Below are 26170 nucleotides of genomic sequence, written 5' to 3'. Positions count from 1 at the left end.
AAATAGCTGCAGAAATTTTGAGAAAGAAGAACAAAGTAGGAGGAATCACAACACATGATACCAAAATACATATCAAGGCCACTGTAATAAAAACACTCTGGTAATGGCATAAGAATAGACACATGGAAAAGAATAGAGACCCCAGAAATTAACTCATGACTCTGTAGTCAATTAAATTTGACAAAAGGAGAAGAAGCATAAAATGAAGTATAAGTAGTTTCTTCAACAAATGGTGTTGGGAGATCTGGACAACAACATGCAAAAAAATGAAACTCGACCACCAACTTACACCATACACAAAAATAAACTCAAGATGGATAAAAGACAAATGTAAGTCACACCACCATAAAAGTGCTAGAAGAGAAAATAGGAAAATCTCTGAATTTCCATGCAGCAATATTTTCACCAATATGTCTCCTAGAGCAAGGGACATAAAAGAAAGAACAAAAAAATGGGACTTCATCAAAATAAAAAGCTTCTGCATGGCTAAAGAAAACATTGGCAAAATGAAAAGGGCACCAAAATGTGAAAACATATTTGCAAAGGATACCTCAGACAAAGCTCTGTTCTCCAAAATATATAAGGAACTCACAAGACCCCACTCCAGGAAGACAAACAATTCAATTATAAAATGGGTAAAGGATCTGAACAGACACTTCTCCAAGAAGGATATAAAGAGGGCCTAGAGACAAATGAAAGGATGCTCTGCATCTCTACCATCAGAGAGATGAAATTAAAACCACAATGAGATACCACTTCACACCACTGAGAATGGCCATCATAAACAAAGCAACAAACAACAAGTGTTGCAGACGTTGTGGAGAAAAGGGAACCCTAGTACAGTGTTGGTGGAATGCAGACTGGTGCAGCCACTATGGAAAACAGTATGGAATTTCCTCAGAAAACTAAAAATGGAACTGCCTTTTGACCCAGCAATTCCACTGCTAGGATTATACCCTAAGAACCCTAAAACACCAATTCGAAAGAACCTATGCACCCCAATGTTCATAGCAGCACAACTTACAATAGCCAAGTGCTATAAGCAACCTAAGTGCCCATCAGCAAATGAGTGGATCAAAAAACTGGTACTGGAAAGCATTACACTAAGTGAAATAAGCCAGGTAGTGAGGGACAAATACCATATGATCTCACCTTTAACTGGAACATAATCAGCAAAAGAAAAAAAGCAAACAAAATATAACCAGAGACATTGAAATTAAGAACAATCTAACAATAACCAGGGGGGAGTGGGGAGGGGATAGTGGGGAGAGGTGTCTATAGGAGCTACTATAAAGGACACAAGGACAAAATCAAGGCGGAGGGTAGAGGTGGGGGAGGAAGGTGGGACTGGCTGGGGTAGGGTGGAGGGATGGGGAGAAAATGCAGACAATTGTAACTGAATTAAATAAATAAATAAATAAATAAATAAATAAATAAATAAAAACTGGTACATTTACACAATGGAATACTATGTGGTAGAAAGAAAGAAGGAGCTCCTGCCCTTTGTGACAGCCTGGATGGATCTGGAGAGCATTATGCTAAGTGAAATAAGCCCAGCAGTGAAAGACAAATACTATATGATCTCATCTATAAGTGGAACCTAATCAACAAAACCAACAAGCAAGCAAAATATAACCAGAGACAGTGAAATAAAAAACATACTGACAGTAACCAGAGGAGCGGGAGGAGGGGTGTACTGGGCAAAAGAAGGAAGGGTGGTCAAGGAACATGTATAAATAACCCACGGACAAAAGCCAGAGGGTAGTAGGAGGACTGAGGGTTGGAGGTGGGACTGGGTGGGACAGGGGAAAGTGGTGGCAGGGAAATGGAGACAACCGTACTTTAACAATAAATAAATAAATAAATAAACAAAGCAAGCAAGCTTTATGATTTAAACTATTAGAGCAGTTGTAAGGGAAGATATAATCTTTCATGTAAATTATTATAGTATATATTAATTATTAGGACACTTTTTAAAATATGCATCAAAATTTTAAATGCTCATGCCTGATTATTCAGCAATTCTACTTCTAGTAATTTGCATATTTGCAAAATATACACAAAGACCATGTACAAGGCTGTTCAGACCAGTACTCTGCCATAGTACCAAAAATTTTAAAACAACTTAACTGTCCATCAATAGGGGACTAATTATATAAACTATGCAAGGTCTCCATAATGGAGGAGGGAGATCTATGTTCTATTTCATATATTTTCTATTTCTATTACATGATTAATTAAATAAAGGAAGGTACAGGATGGTATGAAATCGTTCTCTTCTTGTGTCTCAAAAAAGCATAGATAAGTTGGAATGTGCATGGAAAACTACTGAAAGAAATGCAACAAAATGGTAACTATAACTAACCCAAGGTAGGGGAACTTTTGAATATCCTTTGTACTGTTTCAAATTTTACCATGTACATATATTAGCTTTTATAACCATTTTACCTTGACTAATAATGTACTGTACCTTGGTTTTCTACTTTGTAAAATGGTAATACTACTTGTCCAGCTCATCTCCAAAGGTAATTGTGAATATAAAATGACAAAACACGCATGAAAGTGATTTATAAGCTTTATAGAGTGACAATAAACTGCACACAAGTTAGATATTGCTGCTAATCATTATTTTTTAGCTATAAGAAATCATTTTATGACCAAGAATTTACAACAAATATGTCTGAGGAAAATTTAATTTAGGGGGAAATGATGAAAGCTAAGAACATTGCTATAAAATATATCAGTGGAAGAAGACTTTGTCTTTTATTTTGCTTAAGATCAAAGCAGAAAAAATAAAATGGGTCTAGAAAAATATACAAAAGCTCGTACAAGTGCTTTTTAAAAACATTTCTTTGCTAAATAAAAATTTAATCATATATAACATGTTTTAAAATTCTTAAAAATGAAGATAAAAACTCCTAGTGAAGTTCCACAGGCACCTAACAATTACAAGAGTGTCAGTTGAGGCCAAGGTGATCCAAAGAGAAATATGTTCTCTCCATGCTGGGTGAATTTTAAACAGGTGTTTTCTGGTATCAATAAAGCTAATGTTAAGAGGAAATAGAAAAACAATGAGACCTCAGAGTATTCAGCAGACTAAAATTGCAACAAACTAACCCCCTACACTAACTATTAAAAGCTCATTAACTCCCAGCTGTTCATCATTAGGCTGAGAAGAAAGAAGTGCCCTCCCTGTCACATATTTCAACCAAACGGGTTTCATCTCATAAAAGGGAGAGAGTGAAAAGATAAGGAAAAGATAACAATCATAATTATATCACCAGGATGTGGAGAAACCTGTGCTAAATATAATAAATCTCTCCAGCAATAAAGTCAGACCAATGTCCTGAGTCTGCCAGGTGAAGAGGACAGAGAGCACAGGGTGCACGTCCAGGGACATAATGGGACTTGTCCTTGAGCCACCTAGAAATTGGAGTCCCATGACTCACCCACTAGGTTACAGGTAATCTACACTAGAAGCATCCATACCTGCGAAGAGAATATTTTTTCACCATGTTACTCACTGTGGTGCACAGTCCTTGACTACAACATTAAACAAAAGAGGCAGAGGAGCACACAGCAGACCTAAAGTGATCTGCGCACGAACTACCATCTTCAGTCCATGGTTGGGATCAGCTCCTCAATAATATATTCATATTCAATAATATGATCATAAATATACACAAATTTTCACCTGCAAGGGGATCAGCTCCTCAACCCTGTTGTTCAAGGGTCAAATGTATGGTTTTCCTTAAAGAGTGATGGAGTGGAGTTGCTTTTTTTACGATAAAGCTTCTAGGCCAACGCTCAAACACTGGCAACATGTAACCTGATTCCAGCCCACTGGGTATTTTATTTAGGTCAGGGTGGATTTAAAAATTAATTTTTTAGTTCTTAATATTTAAAAGTCAAAAGATGTAACTCAATGGTTTATCTCCAGCTTGTCTTGACAATTTGGAAGATTGCAGTGCTAGATTACATTTACATATTTCAATTACATATAGGTCCTAAGATATTTGAGATTTTTTAAACCTCTATTATAGCCCCAGAAGAGTGAAAATTTTTAAATAAAATACAATTTTCCCAAGAGAAATCCCACGCTGTGGTGTAGCACATGGCTACTCTCTTTCATCTCTTTACAGCAGCATCTCTGTGCTGTAAACCAAACCTCACCTATCTGGCTGCATTACTTCATTCTTTACCACCTTTCTCTCTCACTACCATGGTCACACTGGCCTCTCCTTGCTACTTCTCAAGCATGCCAGTCACTTTCTGCCTCAGGACATCTGCACTTGCTGTTCCCTTCCCTGATATCTGGGGAACATTTTTCCCCAGATATCAGGGCAGGTTCCCTCACCTGACTTAAGCCTCTACTCCAGCATTTCCTTCTCAGGGAAGTCATCCTTGAGTTTACAATTGAAAAGTCCTTTTCTGACCCCCACTTTATTTCCCCTCATAGAACTCATAACATCTGTCACATTATGCTTCATGTTTATTTGTTGGCTATCTCCCAACATACATGATATTAGATTGGAGGGCAAAGATATTTTCCTGTTTTTGTTCACTGCATTGTCATCAATTGTGTGATGGATATCAGTGCCAGTCACATAGTAGGCGCCAAAGAAATAGCCACTGGAAAATTAAATTTGTTTATCAGGAAGCAAAATAAAAGCACATACTCAACATATAACCACACACATCAATGAACTATGGTGACATCACACTCTAAATGAGAGCACAATTCATCTGTAGCCAACTTTCCCTACAAGAAAGGCTGGAGTATATTCTTCAGATTGAAGGGAAATTATATTACAGGGATGTATGGAAATTTATCAATGAAGAGCAACATAAATGGTGAATAACTGAGGAAGTATAGTCTATTTTTCTCCTGTTGAAAGCAAAACTTATAACATTATCTGGTAAGGTTTTCAATGTATGTTGATGTAATATATTTGAGAACTATAATATAAGGAAGGAGAATAAGAGGATGTATATGCTTGTAAGGCTTTTCCACATTTTGCCCAATGCATCAAAACATTAACTCTAAAGGAGACTGTGGAAGATTAGATACCCCTGCAACAACCATTAAAAAGTATACAAAGAAATACAGCCCAAAATGCAATAGATAAATTCAAATAGAATATTAAAATGTATCCATCCCTGGCTGGTGTGGCTCAGTGGATTGAGTGCTGGCCTGTGAACCAAAGGGTCACTGGTTCAATTCCCAGTCAGGGCACATGCCTGGGTTGTGGGCCAGGTCCCCAGTAGGGGGTGAGCAAGAGGCAACCACACATTGAAGTTTCTCTCCCTCTCTTTCTCCCTCCCTTCTCCTCTAAAAATAAATAAATAAAATATTTTTTAAATGTATCGAAATAACCTAAAAGAATGCAAGAAAGGGGGAAAAAGAAACATAAAAACAGAAGTGACAAACAGAAAACAAAAAAATAAAATGGTAGACCCAAACTCTAAGTATATCAATAATTACACTACATATAAATGATCTAAACACACTAATTAAAAGAGATTATCAGGTTGGATAAAATAAGCATACTCATAATTTAATAAAATAAGAAAATAAAAAGAATCCTCCATGTGTTAAGGAAAAGGATCGTGCAAAGTATACTCAAGTGACTTACACAATAAATTCTCAGGTGAAATATCAATGTCACATTCATATGGAGTGGGAATCCCTGAATTAATTCTGTGAATGACCTCATATCAGACATAAATGCAGAGCATCACAACCAAAAAAACATCTGTTACAATGCCACAGTAATAAAGCAAAATGGCTGCAACCATTGGATCTGCAAAGTTGGGGCAAACTGGGGAAAGCATTACCCAGAAGCAGTGAAAAACTAAGAGGATCTCCCCCACCATTTATACCACCTCAGCACTAATAAAGGCAAGAAGTGAGCCTTGGGAACCCTGCTTTGGTAATTCTGGTGCTGTGGCATCCATGCCCACTTCAAACAAGCACAATGATTTCTTTTTGAAGTACAATATTTATGACAACTTACAATGTGTGTAGTGGCTTAGTGGGATGAAAAAGCATATGTACATGGATGGAAACTCAGAGACATATGACTGAAAGGTGAAGACACATGGTAGAGAACTAACAAAGGTCACTTGTCTGGAGTCATCTCCTTAATATGGATTAATCTCAGGCCACATGGTCCACAAAAAAGCTCCATCCTAACCTCCTGACTATACATGGCCCAGGGGCCAATGCTCACACTGGTCTTGCTCTATGCTCAATGCAAGGGTTATGAGTTGAATTGTGTCCCCAATAGATACGTTGAAGTCCTAAACCACATTCACCAGTGCCTATGAATGTAAATTTGTTTGGAAATAGGTCTTTGCAGATATAATCAGGTTAAAATAAAGTCTAATCTAATGTGATCAGCCTCCTTATAAAGAAGAGTAAGGCCATGTGAAGACAGAGACACAATTGTGTATCAATGGAGGCAGGGACTGAAAAGCTGGAGCAACTACCCAAGAACTCCTGGAACAATCAGAAGGTGAAAGACGCAAGGAAGGATCCTCGCCTAGGGCCTTCAAGGGGGAAGCATGACCCTGTCAACACCTTAATTTTGGACATCTAGCCTCCAGGCATGGAAGAAAAGGAATTTCTCCTGCTTTAAGCCATCTAATTTGTAGTACTTTGTTATGCCAGCCCTAAGAAACTAACACAGCAAATAGGATATTTCTCTTTGGAACACACCATCATTTAAGGGAGGGGAGAAAGGATAAGGTTTTTAAAATTTTTTTAAAGATTTTATTTATTCATTTTTAGAGAGACAGGAAGGGAGGGTAAAAGAGAATGACAGAAACATCAAAGTGTGGTTTCCTCTTGAGCACCCCCCCACCCAGGGACCTGGCCCACAACCCAGGCATGTGCCCTGACTGGGAATCGAACCAGCAACCCTTTGGTTCACAGGCCGGCACCCAATCCACTGAGCCACACCAGCCAGGGTGGATAAAGTTGTATTTCAATCAGAAGGACCAGACACGTAAGAAATAAACCACATTATGCCTCTGCCTCACTCCGTTGTATGAAACAGGGATCTCAATCTTCAAAGACTATAAAGTAAATGAGAGAAATTACTGCATGACTAATCAGGCACAGAAACAAATGAGAGTCCAGTCTCTATCTGGGGAACAACATATTAATCAACCTTAATTTTTCTTAGAAACATGCCATCAACATTTATCTTGCAAGTTCATTTTACTCATAAAATAAAATGCTGGACTGATACCACATTGTTAAATAGTACTTACCAAGGATAACAGGTTAATGGACAAAAAAAAATCCTTAATTCATCATCATCAGTGGAAGGAAGTTATAAATTATTAATCTTATTTCTAATTTTTAGTTGAGCTCATAAGCTATCATTACAAGGATGGATTTGCTCATTGGCAATCATTTTCTTCACTAATGAATCAAGAAAAAAAATTTGGAAGAGGTAGACTTAAAGTCTCACATTTGGTGGCATAAATCCCAACTTCATGGTCTGAGATTTGGCCTGGACATCAGGATTCTTAAAAGCTCCTCTGGTGATCACAGTATGCAGCAAAGTTTGCAAACCTGTACAACAGACAATAGAATGAAGGAATTTTTCTAACACTAGTATAACGTTATTTCAAATTCCCTATTTCAGATTCCAAATATGACGCACTCATATTCCAAAGATAATTCCTTCAAAGCTTTGAAAGTTTCAGAAAAACAATCAGATCAATTTATGCACTCTTGCCCTATTTTGGTTGACAAATATCTTCTAGGTTCCTAAATTGGTCTAAAGATGACCATGTCATTTTACAATTATTTTTCTTTGTGTGGCAATAATTTTCATCTAAGATGTTTTCAAATTAACTAGATTAAAAGAATAGCAGTTGTTGCAAACAAAATGTGCTCTGAAGATAGATATAACTTTGCTTCTATTCCTAAAGTAACCCAGATCCTTCATCTTAAATTCAAGCAGAATCTCCAACACTAAGTAAAATGAGTTAGATACTTTCATATTTCTGTTAAATTGATGGTCACCTACACACAGGTAAAAAGCCTCCTCAGTCTCTTTATTATCCCAGCACAACTGCAGTACTGCTTCTGCAAGATCAGGGGGTTATACTGTGTCTTAATAGTGGGATTACATTTTCCCTGTGTTTCTGCTTTTTTTATTCTTGACTTCACAAAGCATCTCAACTTTGGCAGGTAAATACACAGGTAGTTAATTGCTCTCTGATTTCAGGGACATAGAAACCAAGCTATCTAAATCCTACTCTGGGAGATAGATCTTCAAAGGAGATCATCTGATTCAATTGAGAAAAAGATGGCATGACCCCAACATTTACTAAATAGAAAAGGAGAATGGACTATTGTTTTTCAATTCCACTAAGCTGACTGCATAATTAAGAAATATATTAGGGCTGATAACCACATTCAGGTGATCACTGGTCTACTGAAAAAGTGCCCTCAGTTTTAATTGCTTGCTTGCTTGCAGTTCATTCAAGGGTTTGGTTTTGCAGCAAACTGTTTCGGATAAACAATCTTTTTGATTGCTCATAGTTTGGCAGCCCAATTTGGAAATCCAATTGCCACTTATGCAATGATTAGTCAAAAAGCTAAATGGCATTTTAATTTTGAGCTTATATATGAGCAAGAGAACATTAAAAACATTTAGCATGAATCAATGTTCTCTCCTGTAAAAATTAGTGGAACTTCATGGGGAATAACAATTAAAATCTTTTGAAAAAGGAATGAATGAAACTTTGAGCCAGTTCTTTAAAAAGGGAGCTGCCATTTTTACTGTTGTACTTGAGTTACGGATTTTTAAAATTGTCAATAAACATAATTTAAAAATTAAAAGCAAATGAGATCCAATATATGGAGCTGAACCAAAAAAAATTTTTTTAACCTTATCATGCATACAAGTTTAATTCACTCTCTAACAATGAATTGAATGTAGGCATATAAAGGGGATTCCAAATCAGATGAAGTACAATTCAGAAAATGCCATCTCTTTATTTGCCAATCTATAAAATAACTCAAGATGTAGCCTTAACTGTGTCTAATGGTGTCATTAAAAATGTGTCAGACACTAGAATTGTAGAGCTGCTCCACTCAATGAGTTCCAACCAGTCATTTAAAAGTGGGCCATTGTCAAAATCAATGGGACATAAACACCTTTTATTCCCTGAGGAGCTGCTAGCATCCTGACCTATGAGACCCCGTGTTTTTTCAAACTCCTCTTTTTGAAATAAAAGGTTTTCTTAAAAATTCTAGTGTCTTTACCAAGTTTTGGTAGGCATATGATGACTTATTTTGGCACTAATGAAAATATGGACTTATGTCATAAAAAGTCACTTTCCAAGAAACCAAGTTAAGGAAAGATGGCACCAAATAATTTTAGACATTTTTCCCTCTACCTACTCCTTGCTGGAGAACTAGTCATGAACAAGAAGAGTGGTTGTTTTCTAACCTGGCTGTTTTCATTTCTTCTCTTATAATTTTAAAAGTTAGATGGCATAAAAGATTAGTGTATTTTACTCATATTAAATATATGAATGACTTTTAAACACATCTATTCTCAATTATATAAAAGTCACTCAGACAGCTGGGCCTTTAGATGGATTTTTTCCTCTTACCCCAACTGACCACAGGTCTGCTCTCCCACCTAGGGAATTCTTCCCACTTTCCATGGTTCCCTCCTTTCTTCACATTGCTTTCAAAATTCCACACTATGTACTGATCTCATTGGTGAGCAGCTTAGGTGGACCTACAGATCTCGGTGCAGCAACTGACAGCCAGGGTGTGTTTGTCAATCATTTGCAGAGGCAGGAGTAATATGCACAGTATATATACCTCAGAAAGCATGCTGTAATCCCATTCTTCAATGTGAACCAATGAAAAAAATGAATAAAGAAATATCAGCCTTAAATGGCACATTAAACCAAATGGACATATCAACATTTACAGAGCCTTTCACCCCAGAACACCAGATTACACATTCTTCTCCAGTGCACATGGAATATTCTCAAGGATAGACCATATGTTGGGGCACAAAATCAGCCTTAAAATTTTTAAGAATGAAACCATACCAAGCATATTTTCCAACCACAATGCTTTGAAATTAAAAATCAGCTGCAAAAAGAAGCCAGTGAAAACCAAAAATAAGTGGAAATTAAACAGCATGCTACTAAAAAAATGACTGCATCACAGGAGAAATAAAATGAGATTAAAGATACATGGAGACAAAAGAGAATGATGACAAAACATATCAAAACTTTTAGGATATAACAAATGCAGTAATAAGAAGAAAGCAATAAGATATACTGTATATCATCACAGGCCAATCTCAACAAACAAAAAAAGTTCCAAATAAACAACCTAACATTACATCTTACAGAACTAGAAAAGAAGACCAAATTCAGTTCAAAGTCAGCAGAAGAAAGGAAACAATTAAATTAAAGCAGGATTGAATGAAATAAACGACAATAGAAAAAGTTAACACAACTAAGAGCTGGTTCTTTGAAAAAATTAATCAAATTGATAAACCTTTTGTTAGACTTACTAAGGAAAAAAGAGAAAAGACTAAAATAAAATCAGAAATGAAAGGGGAGTTATAACCACACCTGAGAAAAACAAAGGATCACACAAGAATACTATGAAAGACTATATGCCACCAAATTCAATAATCTAAAAGAAATGGGTAGGTTCCTAGAAATATATAATCTTCCTAGATTGAATCATGAAGAACTGGAAAATCTAAACAAAGTGATCAATAGAGTATAAATTGAAACAACTATCAAAAATCTCCCGAGAAGTAAAACTCCAAGACCAGATAGATGCCTTCACTAGTAAATTCTAACATCCATTAAAGATTTAATACCTATCCTTCTCAAACTCTTCCAAAAAAATGAAGAAGAAATGCTCCCTAATATATTTTATGAGGTCAATATTACCCTGACCCAAAACCTTGCAAGGATAACACAAAAAATGAAAACTACATACCAATATTTCAAATAAATACAAATGAAAAATTCCTAACAAAATACTAGCAAATCAAATACCACAATAACATTAAAAAGGTGATACATCACAACCAAGTGGAGTTCATTCCAGGAGCACAAGGATGGTTCCATATATGCAAATTGATTAATGTGATACACCATATTAACAAAATGAAGGATAAAAACCATATGATCATCTCAATAATGCAGAAACAGCATTTGACAAGATACAACATCCATTTATCATTAAAATACTCAATAAAATGGATATAGAAAAAAAGTACCTCAACATAATAAAGGTCATATATAACCAACCCTCAGCTAATATCACACTCAATGGACAAAAACTAAATCTTTTCCTCTGAGATCAAGAATAATACAAGGGTGTCCACCCTCATCATTGTTATTGTACAAAGTACTGGAAATTCTAGACATAGCAATCAGTGAGAGAAAGAAAAAAAAAGCATCCAAATTGGGAAAGAAGAAGTAAAATTGTCACTTTTTGCAGGTGACAGGATTCTTCATATAGAAACCTAAAGAATCCACCAAAAAAGTATTAGAAGTATTAACCAAGTCTAGTAAAGTTGTAGGATAAAAAATTAATATACAAAAATCCATTGCATCCCTATACATTAACAATAAAATTTTAGAAAAAAATAGAAATAATTTCTTTTGCAATTGCAAAAAAACAGTAATATACATATTTAATGCAATCCCCATCAAAATCCCAATGGCTTTTTAAAAAGAAATAGAACAAAAATTCATCAGATTGTATGGAACCACGAAGGACCCAGACTAGCCAAAGCAATCCTGAGTAAAAAGAACAAAGTCAGAGGTATCACACTACCTGACTTCAAATTATACTACAGATCTACAATAGTCAAAACAGTGTGGTACTGGCAGAAAAACAGACACAAAGACTAATGGAACAGACATGAAATCCAAGAAATGAACCCATATGAATACAGGCAAATAATTTTCAACAATGGAGAAAAAAACCTTCTTCAATAAACATTACTGAAAAATGGAAAGCCACTGTAAAAAAAATGACTGTTATTTGTCACCATACACAAAAATTAACTCAAAATGGATCAGAGACCTAAATCTAAGACCTGAAACAATCAATTACATAGGAGAAAACATACATACTAAACTTATGGAACTTGGTCTTAAAGATGATTTTAGGAATTTGACCTCAAAGGCAAGAGAAGTAAAAGCAAAAATAAGTAAGAAGAAATAAAGAATACAATATCTGAAATAAAAATTACACTAGAATGAATTACAAGCAGGCTGGATGAAGCAGAGGACCAAATTAGTAAGCTGGAAGACAAGGTAGAAAGAAATACCCAGGTTGAGCAATGCACATAAAAAGAGTCAAAAAATATGGAGATAGCTTAAGGGAACTTCATGACAACATTAAACGCAACAGTATTCAAATCATAGGAATACCAGAAAGAGAAAAGGAGCAAGGTATAGGAACCCTGTTTTAGAAAATAATGACAGAAAGCTTCCCAAAACTGGAGAGGAGAAAATCCACACAAATTCAGGAAGCATAGAGGGTCCCAAGCAAGATGAACCCAAAGAGGCCTACTCCAAGACACATCATAATTAAAATGCCAACTTTGAAAGACAAAAAGAGAATCATAAAAGCAGCAAAGGAAAAACAAGAAGTAACATACAAGAGAGCACCAATAATGCTAGCAGTTGATTTCTCAACAGAAACACTACAGGACAAAAGGTAATGGCAAGAAATATTCCAAATTATTTAAAGCAATGGCCTACAACCAAGACTACTCTACCCAGGAAAGCTCTCACTTAAAATGGAATGTGAAATAAGGAGATTACCAGACAAAAAAAGATTGAGAGAATACACCTCCACCAAATAGAACTGCAAGAACTGCAAGATATGATAATAGAACTGTTTAAGAATAGCCAGAAAAAGAGCAAGAGAGAGGAATGCAGGTACAAAGGGGGAAAAATGAATGAGTACTATCAATAATAGTACCTAAATGTAAATAACTTAAATATAAATGGATTAAATGTTCCAATCAAAAGAAATAGGGTAGCAGAATGGATAAGAAAACATGACCCACACATAGTCTGCCTATAAGAGACCCCCCTCAGAACAAAGACCGAAACAGACTGAAAGTGAAGAGTTCAGAAAAAATATTGCAAGCAAATGGACAGGAAAAAAAGCTGGGGTAGCAATACTTATATCAGACAAAAGGAGACTTCAAAAGAAAGGCCACAAAAACCCCCACAGAAGGACACTTCATAAAACTCAAGGGAACAATCCATCAAGGAGACATAAAATTATAAACATAAATGCACTCAATATAGGAGCACACAAATGTATAAGAAAAATCTGGGAGGACTTCAAATAAAATATAGATAATACCACACTTGCACTAGTGGATTTTAACACCCTACTTTCAAAAATGGATAGGGTTCCAAACAAAATATCAACAAAGATTTTGGAGCATTGAACAAAGTCCTAGATCAAATGGACTTAACTGATATATATAGAACCCTTCATCCCAACGAAGGAAAATACACATTCTTTTCAAATGCATATGGAATATTTAAAAAGACAGGACACATGATAGGACACACAACAAGCCACAACAAATTCAAGAAAACTGAAATCATATCAAGCTTTTTTTCAGCCCACAGGAGACTGAAACTAGAAATCAACCTCAAGGAAAAGACTCAAAAACACTCAAATTCAAGGAGACTGAATAGCATGCTGTTAAACAATGAATGGGTTAAGAATGCAATCAAAGAAAAAATCAAAAAGTTTCTGACAGCAAATGAAAATGAACTCACAACACTCCAAAACTTATGGGACACAGCCAAGGCAGTCCTGAGAGGGAAGTTCATAGTGATACAGGCCTACCTTAAAAAGATAGAAACAGTTCAAACAAACAACCTAACCCTACATCAATAACAAACAAAGCCCAAGTAAGGGGAAGCAAGGAAATAACCAAGATCAGAGCAGAATTAAATGACATAGAGACTAAAAGAAAAATTCTAAGGATCAATAAATCCAGGAGCTGATTCTCTGAAAAGATAAACAAAATTAACAAAGCTTTAAGCAGTCTCATCAATAAAAACAGAGAAAAGTCCCAAATAAATAAAATCAGAAATGAAAGGGGATAGACTACAACTGATACCATAGACATGCAAAGTACTGTGAGAAATTACTATGAAAAAATATCAACAAATTTGAAAACCTGCTTGAAATGCACAAATTTCTAGAAAAATATACTCTCCCAAAACTGAATGAAGAAGCAGAAAGCCTGAACAAACTGAGAGCAGATGGTGAATTGAAGCAGTAATCAAAAAAATCCCAGCACACGAAAGCCCTGAAAGTCCTGAAGGTTTCACAGGAGAAATTAGCAAAATGTTTAAGGAAAAGCTAAGAAACATAGATGCTAAAATCCTCAACAAAAATATTGGCAAACCTCATCCAGCAATACATTAAAAAAATCATACACCATGATCAAGTAGGATTCATCTCAGTGATGCAAGGATGGTACAATATTCTCAAATCAATAAATGTAATACATCACATTAAAAAAAAGGAAAATCAAGAGTCACATGATCATATCAATAGATGCAGAAAAGGCATTTGATAAGGTGCAGCACCAATTTATAATAAAAACACTCAGCAAAATGGGAGTAGAGAAAGCATTCCTCAACATAGTAAAGGCCATATAGGACAGACCTACAGCCAACATCATACTCAATGGATAAAAACTTACAGCTTTCCCACTAAGATCAGAAACAAGGATGCCCTCTCTCACCACTCCTATTCAACATAGTATTGGAAGTCCTAGCCACAGCAATCAGACAAGAATAAGAAATAACAGGTATCCAAATTGGAAAGGAGGAAGCAAAACTCTAATTATTTGCTGATGACATGATAGTGTACACAGAAAATCCTATAGACTTCACCAAAAAACTATTCCACCTAATAAATGAATGTGGCAAAACAGCAAAATACAAAGTCAATATTCAGGAATTGAAGGCATTTTTCTATACCAACAATGAAATGTCAGAAACAGAAATCAGGGGGAAACCCCATTTGCTATACCAACAAGAAAAATAAAATACTTAGGAATAAACTAACCAAGGAGGTAAAAGACCTGTACTCAGAGAACTACACAACACCCAAGAAAGAAATTAAGGAAGACACAAACAAATGGAAGCATGTACCGTGCTCATGGATTGGAAGAATTAATATCATCAAAATGTCCATACTACCCAAAGCAATTCATAGATTCAATGCAATACTTGTTAAAGTACCAGTGATATTTTACAGATATAGAACAAATATTTCAAAAATTTATATGGACCCTGAGTAGCTGCAGCAATTTTGAGAAAGAAGAACAAAGTAGGAGGGATCACAATACCTGATATCATACTGCATTACAAGGCCATTGTAATCAAAATAGCCTGGTACTGGCATAAGAACAGACACACAGACCAATGGAAAAGAACAGAGAGTCCATAAATAAACCAAGTCTCTATGGTCAATTAATATTTGACAAAGGGGGAAGAAGCATAAAATGTAGCAAAAATAGCTTCTTCAACAAGTGGCATTAGGAGAGCTGGACAGCTACATGTAAAAAAATGAAACTCAAACACCAACTTACAGCATACACCAAAATAAATTCAAGGTGGATAAAAGACTTAAATATAAGTTGTGACACCATAAAAGTTCTAAAGGAGCAGATAGGCAGAAAAATCTCAGACATTCCACACAGCAATATTTCCACTGATGTCCCCTAGTGCAAGGGTCATAAAAGAAAGAAAAAACAAGTTGGACTTCTTCAAAATAAAAAGATGCTGCATGGCTAAAGAAAACATCAGCAAAATGAAAAGGGAACCAACTCTATAGGAAAATATATTTGCCAAAGACACCTGAGACAAGGGTTTTATCTGCAAAATATATAAAGAATTCACACAACTCCACTCCAGGAAGACAGACAACCCAATTAAAAAATGGGCAAAAGACCTGAGCAGACACTTCTCCAAGGAGGACATACAGAGGGCCCAGAAATATATGAAAAGATGCTCACCATCACTAGCCATCAGAGAGATGCAGATTAACACAACAATGAGATACCACTTCACACCAGTGAGAATTGCCATCATAAACAAAGCAACAAACAACAAGTGCTGGAGAAGATGTGGAGAAAAGGGGACCCTAGTGCACTGTTGGTAGGAGTGCAGAGTGGTGTAGCCACTGTGGAAAACAATATGAAATTTCCTCAGAAAACTAAAAATGGAACTGCCTTTTGATCTGTGAATTCCATCTCTGGGATTATATCCTAAGAACCCTGAAACACCAATCCATAAGAACATATGCACCCCAATGTTCATAGCAGCACAACTTACAATAGCCAAGTGCTGGAAGCAACCTAAGTGCCCATCAGTAAATGAATGGATCAAAAAACTATGGCACATTTCCACAATGGAATACTATGCAGCAGAAAGAAAGAAGGAGCTCCTACCCTTTGGGACAGCATGGATGGAACTGGAGAGCATTATGCTAAGTGAAATAAGCCAGGCAGTGAGGGACAAATACCATATGATCTCACCTTTAACTGGAACCTAATCAACAAAACCAACAAGTAAGCAAAATATAACCAGAGACATTGAAATTAAGAACAATCTGACAGTAACCAGAGGGGAGGTGGGAGGGGATAATGGGGGCAAAAGAGGAAAGGGTTTACAGAACAACTACAAAGGACACATGGATAAAACCAAGGTGGGGGGGGTAGAATCAGGGGAGGGAGGTGGGGATGTCTGAGGTGGGGGACAGTGGAGGGGGGTAAAGGCAGACAACTGTACTTGAACAACAATAAAATAAAATAAAAATTTATAAAGAACTTATACAACTCAACACCAAATACAAACAATCCAATTTTAAAATGCACAAAGGATCTGAATAGACAGTTCTCCAAAGAGGACCTACAGATGGCCAATAGGCATATGAAAAGATGCTCAACATCACTAATCATCAGAGAAATGCAAGTTAAAACCACGATGAGATACCACCTCATACCTGTTAGAATGGCTATCAATAAATCAACAAATAAGTTGTTGATGAGGATGTGGAGAAAGGGGAACCCTCGTACACTATTGATGGTAATGTAAATTGGTACAGCCATTGTGGAAAGCAGTATGGAGTTACCTCAAAAAATTTTTAATGGCCCTGGCTGGTGTGGCTCAGTGGACTGAGTGCTGGCCTACAAACCAAAGGGTCGCTGGTTTGATTCCCCACCTGGGCACATGCCTCGGTGCCTGGGTTGTGGGGCCAGGACCCCAGTAGGGGGTGCCCAAGAGGCAACCACACATTGATGTTTCCCTCTCTCCCTCCCTTCCCCTCTGTCTAAAAATAAATAAACAAAATATTAAAAAAAATTTTTTTCAATGGAACTGCCTTATAACCCAGTGATTCTACTTCTGTGAATTTATCTGAAGAAACCCAAAACACTAATTTGAAAGAATATATGCATCCCTATGTTCTTGCACCATTATTTACAATAGCTAAGATTTGGATGCTGCCCAAGAGTCCATCAGTAGATGAGTGGATGAAACAGCAAACATACATTTACATAATGGAATACTAGTAGGCCATAAAAAAGGGGGAAATCTTACCTTTTGTGACAGTATGGATGGACCTGGAGAGCATTATGCCAAAGTGAAATAAGCCATTCAGAGAAAGACAAGTACCATATGATTTCACTCATGTGGCAACTAATGAACAAAATGAACTAGCAAGCAAAATAGTGACAGATTCATAGATAGAGAGCAGCAGCCTGACAGCTGTCAGAGGATTGGGGTTGGGTGAGGTGGGTGATGGGATTGAGCAAAAAGGAGAAAAAGAGAGACAGAATTCATGGACACACAACAGTGTGATGATTGCTGGGGAAGGGGGAGTATAAAAAGGTAGGGAAGGGTATAGGTGGCATAAATGGTGGTGGAAAGAGACTTGGGGTGCTGAACACACATGTGTAATAGAATTGATGTACAAATGATGTGTAATAGAATTGTGCACCTGAAGCCTGGATAATTTTGTTAATTAGTATCACCAATAAAATAATTTATTTTATTGAATAAATTCAATAAAAAGGAAAAAAAACCTTTAGGACATGTATCTTTGGCTAATAGCTCGAATGCTTAAGACTTTGCACCAAAATCACTCAGCTAATATCTCCTTTGCTCCTGAACCCCTAGAAACTGTAAGATAATAAATGCATATTGTTTTCAGCTGCTAAAAAAAATAAAATAAAATTAATAAAATGTGACCATTTAAAAGTATGAAGATTAGTCTTACCTCATAGGCCCTGCAGAAGGATGCTGTGGCCAAAGTATGGTCCAAGGACCATACTTTGTAAACCTCTGATTTACATAATTAAGAAAGCTTATTCATAAATTTGAAGAAAAACCCATTGAAGTTTGAACCTCTCCCGTAATCATTCAAATTCTCTATCAAAAATTCCATGTACGGTCATGCACCTCATAACAACATTTTGGTCAACAAGAAACCTCATAGCCATGGCTAGTGTGGCTCAGTGAACTGAGCACCAGCCTGCAAACCAAAAGGTTACCAATTCGGTTCCTAGTTGGGGCACATGCCTGGGTTGTGGGCCAGGTTCCTGGTTGGGTATGTGCGAGAGACCACGAATTGATGTTTCTCTCACACATTGATGTTTGTCTTTCTCTCTTTCTCCCTCCCTTCCCATCTCTCTAAAAATAAATAAAATATTTTTTTAAAAAAGAAAAAAACCTCATATACTATAGTGATCCCTTATGGTTACAATGAAACTGAAAAATCCCTAGCACCTAATAATGGCATAACGTCACAGTACAACATACTACTCACATGTTTGTGGTGATGCTGGTATAAAATACCTACTGTGCTGCCAGTTGTACAAACTACAGCACATCATACTTGATAATGATGATAAATGACTATGTTTCTGGTTTGTGTATTAAATATCCTATACTTTTTATTGTTTTTTTCTAGTTATCAAAAAAGTTTGCTGTGAAACATTATGCCGTGTTACATGGGCAGAAGCCTCAAACATGTGCTTACTGAGTCTCTTCATGGCATCATTTTCTCTTAATTTGATCTCATGTGGTTTTGCATTGTAACATGCTGTACAGGTTAGTAGCCTCAAAGCAGTAGGCTATAACATGTAATCTAGGTGTGTAGTAGGCTAGAGCATGTAAGTTTGTGTGAGTACATTCTGCGATATTCACACAATGATGAAATTGCCTTATGACACGTTTTTCAGAATGTATCCCCATTGTCAAGTGGCACATAACTGCAGTGTTTTCCTAGAGCCCCAAAGTCTACTGTGTACAGGTACCAGATTCAAACCAGCCACTGGGATGTTCAGGAGGTTTGCAGGTAAATGCAATTAAGGGATATTGATATACTCTTATATTCACAATTTTTCTGAATAACAGGATAGAGATTACATTACATTTTTACTCTGGTACAAAATGGTAATACTGGTATGAAACAATAATGAAAACTATTTGAAGTTGTATCACCAGTTAGCTAACTTTTATGTGCAGTTTTGCCTTCTCTAATTAACATTTTATAAATGTTATCTGCTTCTAAATGTTCAATTTTGATTCATACCAATCTGTCGGCATTATACATGAACTGGAAGAAAATATGGAGCCTTCTGCTTTAAGCATCTTAATTTACATGCTAAATTAGAGGGTCAAAAATGAGTGTCATCTTTAGAGCCCTGTACATTGGCCCAGAAATAAAAGGCAGCATGTTGACTTGTGTGTGTGTGTATGTGTGTAAGGATAATTTTTTTTAAAGCAAGTAATAACTCAATACCAGTTTGGAACAACAAAATCTAGTGCACTGGAAGATAAATACTGTGAAAGTGTTTTGGTGTGATGAGCTTTATTTAAACTGAAAATTGTTCCTCATTGTGACAGCAGTCAAGCAGCAGATGGCTGTAGGTACCATAAATATGTAATCTCTAGAAGTACTCTGCATTGAAAAGCCACCAAAACACAACAGTGTTGAACAACACAGACGAGAGAGAGAGGGCCTTCTGACACAGGAGACAGAAGTTTCTTCATGCAGTACAACTTCTGAGCATAGTGGGACATCACACAGCTTTTCTGCACAGCACTAATGCATAGAGCAATCCCATATTTTAAATGTTACATGGCAAAGAAGTTAGACTTTCTCTCAATTAAATTATCTCATTTTCACAATATAGAACTTGAAATAGAATTTCTCAAGTGCTTTCATCTTCGGAAACTTGCTGTCAAAAAACAAGCTTACTATTAAGACAAAGAGCTGTACAATGCAAGGCAGAACTCTAGTGGGATGGTTTGCTTTAACTTAAGTGTAACTTTCTACCATTCTCTAGATACTGTGACCTCTTTCCCTTGCTCTGTTGTACCTACTTTAGTACCTGAAATAGATACATAAAAAAGATAACATTAAAAAAAATATCTTTAGTAACAACAAAAAAAGATCTTTATTGACAATTCCCCTCATTGCTAAATTACAAAGGTAGCTTATTTTATACTTGCTGTGGCCAGTCATAATATTTGGTACCTAACAGGCTTCAATAAATAAATACATGTGATTCATCCACCTATTTGTTAATGCTTATTATGTCCTATGCTAGATAACTAAAAATACTGAGATGAATAATTTAGAGAGGACAATATTCCTCTCCCTGTGTTTCTACAGAACTGGTTTGAAACTCTTGCCTTTTCAAATTAAGAACAAACTGACAGTAACCAGAGGGGAGGTGGGAGAGGAAATGGGGGGGGAAGGAAGAGGGGAAGGGTTTTCAGGAACATCTATAAAGGACATATGGACACAACAAAAGGCGGGTAGGATCAAGGGTGGGAAGTGGGGTTGGCTGGGGTGGGGGGAGTGGTGGGTGGAAAATGGAGACAATTGTACTTGAACAACGATTTTTTTAAAAGTTAAAAAAAAAAAAAAAGAAACTGCTGCCTTCTCAAAGTCTTCCAAATGGGAGGAGGAGGAGTTGATCTGATTGGTGAAATGATTAGAATGAAACATTCCTGGTCCATAATTCTGCCCTAGGCAAAGTTGATTTAGTCACAATCATTCCAGGAATATGACAAAGGACATGATCCACCATGGTGGTTTGTGTGAGTTACTGGGTAACTATCCTGCCATTTGTGAGTCCTAAGGAAGAAATTGGAGTCGGAAGGCTGGTATCAGAAGTCCATCTGAGCTGAAGGTCTGAGCCTCATTCTCTTCTACATTGGCTTTCAAGTGATCTGATGAAGTCATTGTGACCTCTAGTGCTGTCAAGCCTAAATGTTTACACATTGAACCACAGATCACTTTTTTACTTCCTTTTAGTTTCTGCCTTATAATAGATAAGGCATCATATTGGTGGGTGTTTTTAAATTATGTGCATCAGTAGATTATATTATCTGTGAATTTTGACTTAGAACAGTATAGGAAGTGCTGTCAAATATTTATTAGATTAAAAAAAGGGTTGGGTCTGATGAGGTCTGGGGGTACCAGTCACAGCAGAGAAGAGGAATCTACCTGCAGGAGTTGCAGAACAGATAATCACTTTTATCTCTGAACAAGTCCCTAAAAATGGCCCTTCCATTTTTTAGGAACCCCTCTATCCATCCTACTACTGTAATAGTCATCCTAAAATTCAACATTACTAATGTCTTCCTCTTATTCAAAAGCTTTCCGAAGTTCCGAAGCTGTCTTCAAGTGTTCACAATCTAGACCCAACCTACCTCCTTAAAATAATTTATTGCTGAGGACTTCTGGCCAAGATGGAAGCATAGGTAGAAACCCTTTACTTCTTCACACAACCAAAAGGAGGATAACAACCAATCAAAACTCAATAAACAACCAAAAGAATCAGACAATCAAATTTCATGGAACTCCGACAACCAAGGAACTAAAGAAAAAATCAACCAGACCAACCAGACCAGGTAAGGCAGTGGACGGCACAGGCAAACTCAGAAAAACCAAGGCAGGACAGTGGACTGGTCAGGCAGGGCTTGCTGTGGTGAAGCAGCACACCATGTAGGTGGGGTTGATTGAAGGCAAAACTGAGACTCAGAGTTGACTGTGGACTATGATGGTTGCCCTGGTGGGAAAAACTCCCAGTCTCACACAAGAGTCCATTGGAAAGTGCACAAGCAGGCAAGCTGCACTGTTCCCTCTCTGGTCCCTCCCTCACAGGCAGTGCCACAGGGCAGCAAAGAAGGTTGTCCTGCCTGGGTGAATACCTAAGGCCCTGCCCCCTTGCAACTTATCAGATGCACCAAGATAAAGAAATATGGCCCAAAGGAAAGAATAGAGCAAAACTTCAGAAAGAGAACTAATCGATGAGGAGATAGCCAACCTATCTGATGGAGAATTTAAAGCCCTGATAATCAAAATGCTCACAGAACTGATTGAGCTTGGCCAAAAAATGAAAAAATGAATGAAGGATACCCAAAGTGAAATAAAGCAAAATATTCAGGGAACCAACAGTGACAGGAAGGAAACCAGGAGTCAAATAAACAATTTAGAACAAAAGGAAAAAATAAACATCAAACTGGAACAAAATGAAGAAATAAGAATTCAAAAAAGTAAAAAGTCTTACAAACATCTGGGACAACCTAAAGCACTCCAATATTCAAATCATAGGGGGGCCAGAAGGAGAAGAACAACAGCAAGAAATTGAAAACTTATTTGAACAAATAATAAAGGAAAACTTCCCCAATCTGGAAGAAAATAGACTTCCAGTAAGTCCAGGAAGCTCAGAGAATCCCAAAGAAGTTGAACCCAAAGAGGAACACACCAAGGCACATCAGCATTAAGTTACCCAAGATTAAAGACACAGAGAGAATCCTAAAAGAAGCAAGAGGAAAGGAGACAGTTACCTACAAAGGAGTTCCCATTAGACTATCAGCTGATTTCTCAAAAGAAATCTTGCAGGCAAGGAGGGGCTGGAAAGAAGTATTTGAAGTCCTGAAAGGCAAAGACCTACATCCAAGATTACTCTATCCAGCAAAGCTTTCATTTAGAATGGGAGGGCAGATAAAGTACTTCCCAGAGAAGGTCAAGTTAAAGGAGTTCGTCATCACCAAGACCTTATTATATGAAATGTTAAAGGGACTTATCTAAGAAAAAGAAGATCAAAACTAGGAGCAGTAAAATTACAACAAACTCAGAATTATCAACAAATGAACCTAAAAGAAAAGAAAAACAATGAAAACGAAAACTAAGCAAACAACTAGAACAGGAACAGAATCAGAGAAATGGGCATCACATGGAGGGATTTCAGTGGAGAGGGGGAAGGGAGGAATAGGGGGGAAGGTACAGGAAAGGAGAAACATAATTAGTAGGCATAAAATAGACAGGGAGACATAAAAAATGGTATAGGAAACGGAGGACTCAACTTGTACAACCCATGGACATGAACTAAGGAGGGGCAATGGTGGAGGGTTGGGGGTCAGGGTGGAGGGGGGATAATGTGGAAAAATTTGAAAAACTGTAATAGCATAATCAATAAAAAATGCTTTAAAAATAACAATAATAATAATGTATTGCTTACTCAAGTCTTCTGAATGAGCCACCCCATCTACTTTTTTCCCTAAATAGATCATGAACAGTCCCAAATCCCATCTTCATACATTTGACCTTTCTGATTTACCTATGACAAAGCCCATTACTACCTCTATTTTCAAACTACATTTTCCCATATAGTTCAATTCAAATCCCATATGCACAACCCAAAGTGATCATTTCTTCCTCTAAAAACCTAGAGGGAGCAATTAAGTGTGGCACAGCAGTCAGGACCTGGTAAATTATACTACAGATAATAAACAGCCCCAGAATGTGAGACGCTTATGAGGGTTTACATCTCACTATGTCAGATGTCCAAGTGAAAATCAACAATGCTTATGGCTACAGGTCACTTTCACTCTAGGACACAAACTAACAGAGTCACCTTAACCTGGAACATTGATCCTCATCATGACAGAAGGAAAAGAGAACACAATAACCCCAACTCTTTTTTTTTCTTTTTTTATTTTGTTGTTGTTCAAGTACACTTGTCTGCCTTCTCCCCCCACCATTCCCCTCACCCCAGCCATCCCCACCTTCCTCCCCTGTTCCTACCCCCTCTCTTGGTTTTGTCCATGTGTCCTTTATAGTAGTTCCTGAAAACCCTTCACCCTTTTCCCCCCATTATCCCCTCCCACCTCCCCTCTGGTTACTGTCTGTTTGGTCTTAATTTCAATGTCTCTGGTTATATTTTCCTTGCTTGTTTGGTTGGTTGATTACGTTCCAGTTAAAGTGAGATCATATGGTATTTGTCCCTCACTGCCTGGCTTATTTCACTTAGCATAATGCTCTCCAGTTCCATCCATTTCCATTTTACCAACTAACTCTTAAACGTTTGCTTAAATGGTACACATTTAAATTCCACTCAGGTAGCACTGGTCAAAGCAAGCTATACAAGCAAACATAATGTCAATGAGGTAGGAAGGGAGGGACAAGAAATATTTTCAAATACTACTCAAATCTACAATAATTGAATCAACCTACATAGTTATGATCACTTCTAGGAATACCTCAGACCACTAGAATACAGTTACAAGCTGTTTATAGGTATCTTACTCTAATTTGATGGTCATAGGGAATTTGAACATTTTAAAGAACAAATTAAAACCTTGAAAGCACAGCACATTTGATCAGTATGAATCAGAACCAACAATGTCTTTTGAATTCACAGTTTCTGAATTTAGTTTACCACTGCAATAAAATTCCAGTGAAACAAAATAATTTGGACGTGAATTTAAAGTTCATTACAATAGTGTGCACCTTATAGTTATTTGTCTAGAAATGTAATTTGTTGCCAACATAATGTGGTTGCTTTTTTGCAATTTTGAAATATACAAATATGAAATAATGATATGAAATGCTATGAGTCTCACTATATGTACAAATTTAGAAACAATGTGAACTCTCCACAATTAAACAAAATGTGAAGAATTGTACATCAAAGTCAGTAAGCCATGGGAATTATAAGGTGTGCTACACCACATGAAGGTACCAATTTAGCTGGTAGGCAGATACCCACAGACTTTGTTAGAACTGTGGAAACTGATTATGAAACCTCATTATTGTTCTCTTGTTTTAACAGTCAGTACTTACAAATTAAAAGCTTTTTTAAATTCTATAATAATATCATTCATACATTTACTAATGGTGAAAAAATGTACCAAAATCAGTAACTTCTGAACCACTGCCAAAATACTATCCTGTTAATTGAAGTACAAACTCAGAGCTATGAAAAATAATACTGAGGAAATAAACACAGCATCAAAGCCACATTCAGGTGTCTTACAAAGTTGTCATTTTTTATCCAAAAAAAAAAACATTGACATGTTTTCACCCTAAGAGCTCTCTGTCTTCCATTTAAAGATGGCTATCAAATTCATCACCTACAAAGATATTTGCAAGTGGTGTTCTAGTAAATCTGAATGGAAACTGCTATAGAAAGCTCTACTGGTATTAATTGTACAATCCTACTGAGCTTCATGTTAACAAAGTAGAAATGTATTCTGCTCACTGTTTTTATGTGGCCAGTGAGGACAGCTTTGAAAGCTATTTGTTTACTTGTGCCTGTCTTAGCTATGTTTCTAAACTATCCAGTAAAAACAAATATTGACTTAAAAATGTAATCCAAAAGATGAACAGGAAACGTAAAAAGGTGAACAGGTGAATGTAAAATGTTATTGAATCACACTGATTTAACAAACATTTGCATGCCTATTATGTGCAAACCAATGTGTCAGATTTAAGCCTAATACTCTCACCAAATAAGCCATTTGATATGCTATCAAATATGCTATGGCCTTATGAATTCTCACTTAAACTCATTTTTCTATACTGCTCAGTGACAATGGTCAGCACAATTTAGGGGAACATCTTACTCATTTTTGGTCAAGAAAATTTTCCTAACCACTGTTACTTACCAAAAGTCACCTCTAAGACGCAACTTCACTGAAGTTCTCACACCACTATTTATTCCTTTTGTTGTGTTTTACTGTTTTGCTTATATGGAATTAATGTCACACTCACCACCCTATCCTACTTTAA

The 26170-nt window shown here is 36.6% G+C and overlaps 1 long non-coding RNA gene across 4 annotated transcripts in view; it reads right to left on the bottom strand.

The window, feature by feature from the left end:
• LOC139441103 (uncharacterized) overlaps nucleotides 1-26170 on the bottom strand; it is a 302417-nt gene that overhangs the window by 150253 nt on the left and 125994 nt on the right. For all 4 annotated transcript variants that reach the window (XR_011651517.1, XR_011651514.1, XR_011651516.1 and 1 more), the window contains one exon: nucleotides 7482-7585. This is a non-coding gene — a long non-coding RNA (uncharacterized lncRNA). The remainder of the gene's footprint in view (nucleotides 1-7481; nucleotides 7586-26170) is intronic.

This window comes from Desmodus rotundus, chromosome 8 (assembly GCF_022682495.2).
Source record: "Desmodus rotundus isolate HL8 chromosome 8, HLdesRot8A.1, whole genome shotgun sequence".
NCBI classification, from domain to species: Eukaryota; Metazoa; Chordata; class Mammalia; order Chiroptera; family Phyllostomidae; genus Desmodus; species Desmodus rotundus.
This window is presented reverse-complemented; position numbering and strand designations above follow the sequence as displayed.